Below are 10,894 nucleotides of genomic sequence, written 5' to 3' on the forward strand. Positions count from 1 at the left end.
TTTATTTATTTGATTAGGACAACGCACATTAATCAACATTTCTGTGAATGCGCCAGTGTTAGCCAGTCGGCTAAGTTTCAATTGTAGTCCTAGTTACCTATCACTTTATTACCTTCAATAATTGTACAAATAAGAATCATATTGTATAACATAGTGGGGAAATAAATGCATCAGATGTATATCTGTTTTCTTTGAATGACCAAAGGCCATTTTATAGTCGTGCGTAAAAATCGACGGCGTAGCCCCGCAGACCCCCGCAGACCCCTCTGCGTCTACGCCGTAGCCTGACGCGCACCTCTCCAAAAATGTAACTACACGCCGCAGCGACGCATTGCCCCCAGCTCGTCTCCTGGTCCTCCTTCTCCATAAACAACGTGAAATCAAGGAGAGGGTTAACTTCTCCTGCTGCAGATTTACCACCGTGGTCAGAAAACACAGGGGGAGACACTTTGTTTCTCTCGCTATGACTCTAGGGTGGCTACTCGCTCCGAAGCTAATCGCCGTCACTCTTTCACTTCTCCCTCGCTCTATCACCCACTCCCCACACACACACACATGCCGGCTCGACGCACACGCCAGCGCCCAGGTATAAACATCAGGCCACTTAAGTAGGCTATGGCGAGAGCTCTGCATGGAGCCTCCGCACAACTGTAAAACGACCTTAAGCCCACATTATATTTGAGGTATGTAACAAAACATTCTTGGTGGCATTAAGCAGTAAAATCATCCATTACGGTTTGAAAAAAACAGAAAGAAAAACATGGCGGTGCTGGGAACACAGGAGCAAACAGCCTTTGATGTAAAGACGCTCTCTTTGTGGAGGATGAAAGAGCGTCCGCGGCTGTGCATCCATTCACGTCCTACAAAGAAGAAGAAGGCCTAATGAAGATCGGAGCAGATGAGTGAAGGTTTCCTTTTCAACTCCTCTAACACACATCCCTCCTCACAGCGATGTGCCACATATGGATTGATGCAAATTCACAGCTAGTGTTGAAGTAGCTTAGCTCTGCCTTTGGGATGAGATTTGATTACATTTATACGTGACAATGGACTGTATGTTTCACAGCGTTCGGCCCTCACATACATAGAAAAACGTATCTTGTCTGACGATAAAAGGTCAACACATATCAAGGACATAATATCTGTACTCAGAGTAACCAAAGTCTCTATTAGTTAAATCAGAATCAGAATCAGAAAGGGCTTTATTGCCAAGTATGTTTTTTTACACATACAAGGAATCTGTCATTGTCATCTGTGTTGTTGGTGCATGTCACATATTCTCTAAATATAAGAAGGATTAAAAGAATATAAACAATATAAGTATAAACATATATACACACAGTATGTATTAATAAATGTAAAATAAATAATAAAATAAGTTCAACAGTAGTAAAAAGTAAAGAGGAACGCTACAGCAGAGGATGTAGGCACGGTATGTAACATTTTCGCCGTGCAACCTGAAGACACTAAAGCTGAAAAAGCAGGTGACTAAAAAGGCAGATACAGAGAGCTTAATACATGCTTTAAATGATTAATTATCAAAATTGTTAAGTAATCTTCAGTGAGTCAACATCAGCTATTTAAGCTAATATGTTAGCAATCGGCAATTTCTTTTCAGATTAAATCAGGAAACCAGGAGCACGGACTGGATGTATGTCAGAGCTTTAGTCCACACACACACACACACACACACACACACACACACACACACACACACACACACACACACACACAGACACAGTGCACATGCATGGAGCCCATTCCTGCAGCAGCTCCTAGCCCCATATACAGCGAGGCTAATGGACGCCGCGGCTCATATCGACAGGCTGCGTGATTGACAGCTCCACAAAGAAGCCCTGCAGTTAAGGCTGAGCTTGTTGCAGCCATATTCCATGCAGCCCCCTTTACATGCCGCCATGTGGAGTAACGTGGAGTTCAGAAACCAATTCTTACTGCTACGCTTGTGTAACAAATTGTATCTTTAACCTATTTTAGCCTTGACGGAGACAACACCGTTGGACGCCGTTCACGGATCTGAAGCGTTTCCTAAAGCCTTTAATTCATTGACATCACAGAGCTGTGTTGTTCTGTTGCACCGCAGCTCAGGCACAGAGGACATGTGGATGCGGCATACACATTTTCAAAATATGTAGGCTAGATGCATGTGTGTCTGTATAGAGTGCGTCTGTTAGGAGTGTGTTGCCTGCCTCTAGTCTCGGTCTGAGAGCAGTGAGATGAGGCGCTGATCCCTGATCCATCACTCATATCCCGTCCTACATGTTTCAGTGTGTGCGTTAGTGTGTGTCTAGTCTAAATCCGCCAGATGTCGCTTCTTTTCGGCCGGATGTCCGTCACCTTCCTCTGTCTTTGTGTTGGCGTTCTAACCTCCGGTGGATTTTGAGGACTATGGTTAACTGCTTCTCAGATCTCTGCAGGGTAAATCCAGACAGCTAGCTAGACTATCTGTCCAATCTGAGTTTTCTGTTGCACGACTAAAACTACTTTTGAACGTACACATGTTCCACCAAAACAAGTTCCTTCCCGAGGCTATTTTGCAGAATCACCGTGGCTCCGTCCGGCGCCTAGCGCCGCCCAAGACGATTGTGATTGGTTTAAAGAAATGCCAATAAACGAGAGCACATTTTTCTGCCATCCCAGAATGCTGTGTGGACTAGCCAGACCTTCCTCTGCAGCGCTGTGGAGGAAGGTCTGGCTATGCGAGACTAGGATAGATATTGGCTCACGGACATTAAAATTGCTCAGAGTTTATTTAGTTTGTGTCTTTCTAAAGTGGAACCAAGTATGCATGGCCATGTAAGCAAACCAGAAGTCTAAAGCAGGCTATGTGCGCAAGTCATTTTGTTCTTAATGTGCAACGTTAGCTTGTGCACGTACCAACATTTCAGACATATTATCCTGGAGATTTACATTGATGAGGCCATTAGGAGGCTGTGTTATACTTACATAAGATGGCTGCTATATTAACATACCCAACAATGCTAATGGGACAGAGAAAAGAGCAGCAAGATGCAGAAATCTAACGCTGTAATGATGACCCTGATGATGGGCTGTTAGTGTGCCTTTCTCGTGTTCACCCAATGTGGCTTTTAAGCGCTGCTGAATTGGTTACTTGGGCTTTATTGTGTTTACTGCTGAGCAGTCTAAAAGGCTTTCTTTTATTGAAATGAGCCATTTCTTGCATTGAAGATGGTCAACAGCTTTACTGCAGCAGAAACAAAATGTCTGCCTTTTAGAAACAGAGAGCCTGCTGCATTTGTGGTTTCATCCTGTTATTTTATTTTCTACCGGTCCGATTTCAAGAATGAGAAAAAAATCATGTATTGAGCTGCCTAATATTTTACTATTATGTGTTTTTTTCTGTTCTTTTTATGGTATTTGAAACAGCAGCTATGCTAATGTGACCATTCCTTAAAACACACTGTGTTCTTATGAAGCCAGCAGGCCGAAAGAGTTACAGTGTGTAGTTTCTGTAGTTTCACCCAACCTCCTGTGTTGTGTTCGTACGCAGACACGTGTGCAGATGTCACCATGACGACATTTCGAGATGATGCTTTGGGACAATGAAGACATTTTTATATATATATATATATATATATATATATATATATAATACTGTACAACGTTTTCTTTTTCATGAAATCAGGCCCTCTGTCTAATCATATTAAAGACGTCATTCTTTCAGTTGATATTGTGCTTACTGTACATGCTGCATATTCCTAAATGAATTAGTTTTTTTTCACCAAATGACCACACAGCAGACCTGGGGCCATGTCATATTATTCCAACACAGGAATACTGCACACAGTGCACAGAGAGGTGTCCTGACCACACCTGGTCAGTACAACAAGAGCCTGTAAAGTGTGTTAATACTCACATTACAGCTAATCTGCTCCTACATTCATCTGGGCGTACGGTAATTAGGCTGAGAGGAGAAACTGGGCAGGAATAAAACCTTGTCTCTGCGATTCATCGAGGCTCCGGTATGAAGCAGCAGAAGCAGCTGAGTCATACAGGAACAGCTACAGCAGGGAGGGTTAGAAAGCCCAGGCCGCCGGCATACCCGTTAGAGATGAAGTGTAACAGCTGATGGAGATGTCTTCGTCTCCGTGCTTTCTGATCGTCTGGTATCAGACCGCAGGCAGTGGGCAGACACACGTACTGTAGAACAGGTAACTGCCACCTTTGGATTGCTGCTGTTTTAATGTCTGATTTTGTGGTATTGTTGTCATTATTACTGTTGCTGTTTGTGACAGTATTAATTAACAGCATTATCATTGATATTGATATGAAAAAACTTGTAGACATACTGTACATCCACAGCCTCCCCAACACTGACAGCCTCCTATCCATCAACCACTCTATTTATTTACTATACAGTATATTTCAGTATATTTCATGTTTGTATTCTTTTTTATGTAGCCACCCCTTCACACACTCACCTTTTTATATCTTTATTATTTTTTCTTAGTTATTTAATTATTTCACTCTCTCTCTCTCTCTCTCTCTCTCTCTCTCTCTCTCTCTCTCTCTCTCTCTCTCTCTCTCTCTCTAACTCCTGTGCCCCCACCAGGGGCCAACCATGGGTGACGTCACCCATTGGTCTGTGGAGATCTGCTTACACTCTACGTTACGTTACACACTTTCAGTAGCAATCACATCATAGCCACACCCTAAAACACCCCCCTGCTTTATCGTCGATTTTAAAATCAACGAGACCATAATTTAAAAAATGAACATCATTCTGTATTGCAGAAGACTTGAAACTAACGATTGAGACCATAAACTCATTATGAAAATGTTTACTGAGGTAAATAAATCAAGTAAGAAGTTGGTCACTTTCTCATAGACTTCTACAGAAACCGACCTCCTTTGGCAACCGCTTGTGTCGCCCCCTGCTGGAATTCAGATAGAATGCAGGTTTAAGGCACTTGCAGCACTTCGCCGAACTGGATGGTTTGTCCATTACTATTTACAGTCTGTGGCCCCCACCACATTATTAAGGTACGTGAGCTGTGAGGGCCGCCTGCTGCCTCCCACTCAAATCTCTGAAGAGGACCACCAGTGGGGTCTTTAAAGGTCTAAGCCCTGGATCTGTGTGTTACATCGATCTGTGTGTTCCAACGTTACAAAGTAGCTGCGGCTTAAAGAGTGAATACTGGAAATACAGCAAAGTACTTAGTGTTTCTACAGCCTGTGTGCCAAAGGGGCGCGCATTAGGACACACAAATGGGCCAGTCCATATCAATATATAGCAATACGTAAGCAATATGCATAGACACACGTGATTAGAAAGTATACAGTAGATATGTAGCGGTGAAAAGAAGCCACAATAGGGTCATCATCACATTACTGCAGCAGGCTTTCTGAGTGCTCTCTCAGCCACATCAGCACATCTGCAGGATGACTGCCCTTCTGGTTAACTGTTAAATGTGTTCATTACATTCAGGTTACATGGCCTTTAAATACGTTTTATGATTGTTCATAAAACTGAAGCTTAATAAATGATAACTACAGTGGAAGCGCTGTGGTAGTGTGACCAGGCCAGTGTCATGAAGTTGGCAGTGAAACACAGAGAATTTCATCAGCTGGACCCTGGGCTGAACCCTAACGAGGACTTCTTACATCACGTCATTATTACCGGTGTTTCTATTTTTCCGTCGGTGTTGCACTATAGGCGTCATTAAAGGAAAACCCAAATGGTTTGTGTGCACTTGTGTTCGGCAAACACCCCTCCATGAAGCCTGCAGGTGGAACTTTCCAGTGTCTCTGAGTCTCCATCGTCGTTAATATGACAGCCAGCAGACACCAGCTGTCCACTTGTCATCTCCTTTACCCTCCTTACCTACCGCTGAGTCAGCCTGCATCTTTTCATCTCTCTCTCTCTCTCTCTCTCTCTCTCTCTCTCTCTCTCTCTCTCTCTGTCGAAGCACACCAGTCTCTGTGAGTGCATATGTTATCAGCAGTCACGCGGTGATTCAGAAGGCATATCAGCATCGTCACTATCATCATTACCATCATCACCACCAACCACTGAAACAGCATCCTCCGTGAGTTAGGTCACTGTGCCATCGCTGCAGGACAGCGACCATCCAATCCACATGGGCTGAGATGAACGCCGCGAGCCGGTTACCCTGGGAGCTGTAGTCCAGTTGTGTTTCATGTCAACATCTGCCTCTCCACAGAGGAGTGTCTGCTCAGGCAGAGATGACACCAGACACTCCTTAAAATACAAGACATAATGCTGCTTATTGCTGCGGCGTTCTTCCGACTATACTTCTCATCAAAATGCACACATTTACATTAGGCCTTCTTCACAGAAGACAACTTGTCACAGCACGGTAAGCACTGTAATTGATCAAATGAAGGATGGCTGAATTCCATTTAGCTGCTTCAGCTTCAGGGTCCTGGTATTTTGTAGCTTCCTTTTAAAGAGAGCAATATGTCCTGAGCTAAACGTATTTTATTTTAGACACCTACAACAATCTAAATCAGTTTAGGTGAATATTTTTTAGCCTTTTCCCTTGCTGTCAGACAGCCCTTTTACAGATAAGATAAGATAAGCCTTTATTGTCTCCAATAGGAGAAATTTGTCTTGGGCAGTCTAGAGAACAAAAAATGGCAAGACATCGCACAGAAAACACACGATAAACTTACAGTAAACATGCATAAAACATAAGCATACATTATCTCATCCAAATGCGTTCAATAAACCTTCGATAAACCTTACACAAGACCCCCCCCCACCTTCCCCCACGCTCACAGAAGAAAGAGACTGCACATCCTCCCCCTCATATTGCACTTACTACCCAGATTGCACATTGCCCATTAAACCATGCTGTGATGAATAACTTAAATGTTAAAAAATATTGCACCAGTGCCCTACCAGATATTGCACATTCGACAACGATAATGGTGAGTACCACAAATATTACCTATGCTTAAGCTCAGCACATTCAACCCCCAAAAAAAAAATATATACACACACACACACATCTTATCTTTTATTTTTGAGTAATTTGATTAAAAGCGGCGCAAAAGAGAATGTTTACCTGTTCAGCTTGCAGTTTGGTAACCTCACTTATTAATTCCACCGGCCACACTTCTTCTATTGCAGTAATGCAAATATGTGTGCATAATGTGTTCATAATCAATTCACTCAAATAGTTACATATTAAAATTAGCCTAGAAATCTAGACGCACCCTGGTGGCAGCAAATTTATTTTGCAGCCAGGGGGGTCTAGGCACTCTCCGTTGGCTTGCGAGCTGGAAAAACCAAATTTTGGTCAGGCCAATCACACCGTGTATAGAGTCGGTGGGCGGGGCTTATGGCTGCTGCTGCTGGGAACAGCGGTCTTCTGTTAAGCTTTTCTTTGAGAAAAGAACAAAGAACGGCACTGAAATCATTCTTAAAAAAGGAAGATGTGTTCGGAGTTTTGCCGACCGGATACGGCAAAAGTTTAATCTATCAACTAGCTCCTCTACCTTCTTCGTTGCTCTGCCTGGTTGTAGCGCTATCCTATTGCGTGCCGAGGGAATTTGAAAGACAACCGTTTATCCCGCCCCTCGGATTGAGCCCTGTCAATGGTGAGTTCCCAGACCCGACATCTTGATGTGGGTCTGGCTTGTCAGGCTAGTGCTGAATTGTAAATTGTAAATTGGGAACCATATGCCTTTGTGACATCTTATTGCCTCTTTAAGTGCGGCATTAAACAGTTGCCTCAATCAATGTCATTCAGAGACTGGAGGTGTTTTGCATTGTGCTGTTTCATGCCCGAAGGTGCATCGAGAAACACCATGGAAACAATCAATCAAGTCTGGCACCACACAGCGCTGCAAATGAGCCCAGTGTGGAGCCCAGTGGGTTTGAGTTCATCTGTAGTTTTCATGATCTAAACTGTCAGCTCCAGTTCCACCCTTCTTATGCTTATCATTATTCTTACTGGAGCGCCTGTCTGTGCTGAATTACAAAAAGATAAACAAAACCGTGCACGATGAACCCATCTGTCAGATAAAACTCTGATTTGCTTTTAACGTTAACACCGTGGTGCGTATGAGGGGTCAAAAGTCCGACAGTTACAGTCACCTCTTACAGGAAATGACTCGTTTGTTATTTGGACGTGGCTCGTTCACAGTGCACAGGAAAATGTTGAGTTCATCTGCAGAGTCATTGCACAGATTGAATCTCTCTTGTTCTGTAATATAATATACCATATGAAAGGAAAAGCACATGAACATTTCATGAAGGTATTTCCCCCCGGCGTTGTGTTTCATCTGTTTGGATCTGCGAGGCTTCAGGAGGTTTCTGAGAGACAGGAGCGTTGGATCAGCGCAGGTCTGACACACACACACGCACACACACACACACACACACACACACACACACACACACACAGACACACACACACACACACACACAGGTTTGTTGCACTATCGTTGTGGGGACCAGTCATTGATATAATGCATTCCCTAGCCCCTTACCCTAACCTTAACCATCACAACTAAATGCCTAACCTTAACCCTTACCCTCACCTTAACCATAACCTAATTCTATCCCTAATCCTAAAACCAAGTCTTAACCCTCAAACAGCCCTTTAAACTTGTGGGCATTTTGGCCCCACAAAGCTGTCGGGACCCCACAAGTATACTGGACTCCTGGTTTTTGAACCCACGAATATAGTTAAACAAGCGCACACACACACACACACACACACACACACACACACACACACACACACACACACACACACGTTTCAATGTTTCATCTACTTTTTTTTTTTTAACCCAAATCAATAAACCAATGTAACAGCAAACGAAAGCCAAACATCTTTTCTTTCTCCCATCAATTTTAGAAATAAACTGTGTGGAGTCGTGGATGAGCTGCAGTCACGACCATAAATGTGACAGATGTTGATAGTAGCATCACCCTGAAGAAAAAACATCCCTGCCATCATCGTAAAGCAGGAAATCAAAAGTGTAATCATCAGCAGTAAAATCCAGAGAGAACAGGATCAGGGAGCGGTTTACAGAGAGAGAGAGAGAGAGAGAAAGAGAGAGAGAGAGAATGGATTCATGGAGAGAAGAAATCAGGAAGGTAGAGACAGAGATAAGACACAGAGATAAAGACAGAGGCAGACACAGAGAGAGGCGGAACAGACAACAGGCTAAAAACTGACTGACTGATGGGGTTTAATTACCCGTAAAATAGGCAGTAAGGTTCTCTTCCTACCTACTCTTAGTGTTGGTAATATGCTGTTAGCCTCCTCACTGTCAGTCTCCTGACACACACACACACACAGAGACACAGACACACACACACACACACACAATTTGAATTCAAAGCGACTTTATCGGCATCGTATCAGTAGCAAGGTTGCCAAGGCATCAAAATGTAATTTGTGCAAATATTCGGACAGAATAGACACAGATCTTTTTCTCTCTGTCTCTTGTTTCCTCCTCAGGTTGCCTTGACCCCCCCCCCCTCGTGTTAGCTGAGCCGGCTGGAGGCTTTAACCACAGCAGCACAAAGAGCCCAGGGCTCTGTGGTGGACACGGCTCTCCATCAGCGCTGCTCTCTCTGCTCACGTGTCTGTTCTACTTGCTGCAGTCGTCTGAACGGCTGGTTGAATTTCGGGCTTCTTTTTATCCTCCTTCTCTTGGCCCTCTCTGCGACATGGATCTCTCTGCATGAAAAAAAAAAAAAAGGCATCTGATTTTTAGATAAAAGGCGCATCACCGTTGATAATCTGAGGAGGTGGAAGCTATATATATATCCAGCCAACAGTGCATCTAACACTGGGTTTTATCACCTGCAGGATATTGAAACCTCACCTTTTATCAGCAGCTTGCATTTGTGTTGACAGTTCCACATGATGGAAATCATCAACCTAAAGTAATCCAGCCTAAAGGAAACAAAACGTAAAATAAATATGATCATTTGTTACATCATCCGTGTGGCCTGTGTTTGTAATATGGGTCCTGGTTTTAAAATAGCGCACAAATCTATTCATAGAGATCCTCGCACCGGCCCCTTACTGTCAGGACGAGCCTGGTGCAGAGTCAACTCTCATTCATGTCACTGTGAGTCCTCTTTTTGTCTCCTATAATCTCACACTCACATGCTTCATTTGCAACAGCAATTACTTTTCGAAAGACTAAGAAATCAGTGTTAGAACAGGACCCCGACAGGACCAAACCTTGGTGTCAAAATCCTTCCACCGTAGAACCGAGCACTCAGTGGACTGGAATAAATGGTGCAAGTGAACGTGAACCGTGCAGCAATTAAACCATTTTGTTGTACAGAAACTAAAGTTCTTCAGGCATGGCTGGGCACCTATAGCTGCTCCTTCACCTCCAGTATTTAAAAGGCAAGAAGAATTGTGACCCTGTTTTTTTAGAAAATCACTAAGGTGTTACAGAAGAAGAATACCAACACTAGTTAGTGTTCTTGTCCTGTCTATCACAGGACTGACTCATATTCACATTCATACTTATTTAAAGGGATACGCCACCGTTTGTTGAAATAGGGCTTATCACGGTCCCCCCTAGCTGTAGATAGGTGGGCCAACGCATTTCTTGTGCATGCATTGTTTTAGTCCGGTGCAACACCGGCAGCGCCGCCGCTAGTTAGCTTAGCGTAGTGAATGGAATCCTATGTTGCCGGTTAGCATGTTGTGGGTAAAAGTGAGCCAACAAAAGACAAAAAAAACAACCTCATTACTTGCACTGAGACAAAAAATGCATTGGCCCACCTATCTACAGCCAGGGTAGACCGTGATAAGCCTTATTTAAACAAACGGTGGCGTATTCCTTTAACCAATTTAAAGTCATCCATTAACCTGCACATCTGTGGACAGTGGGAGGAAACGCACACGCA

The sequence above is a fragment of the Perca fluviatilis genome, chromosome 7 (genome assembly GCF_010015445.1).
Source record: "Perca fluviatilis chromosome 7, GENO_Pfluv_1.0, whole genome shotgun sequence".
Classification (NCBI taxonomy): Eukaryota; Metazoa; Chordata; class Actinopteri; order Perciformes; family Percidae; genus Perca; species Perca fluviatilis.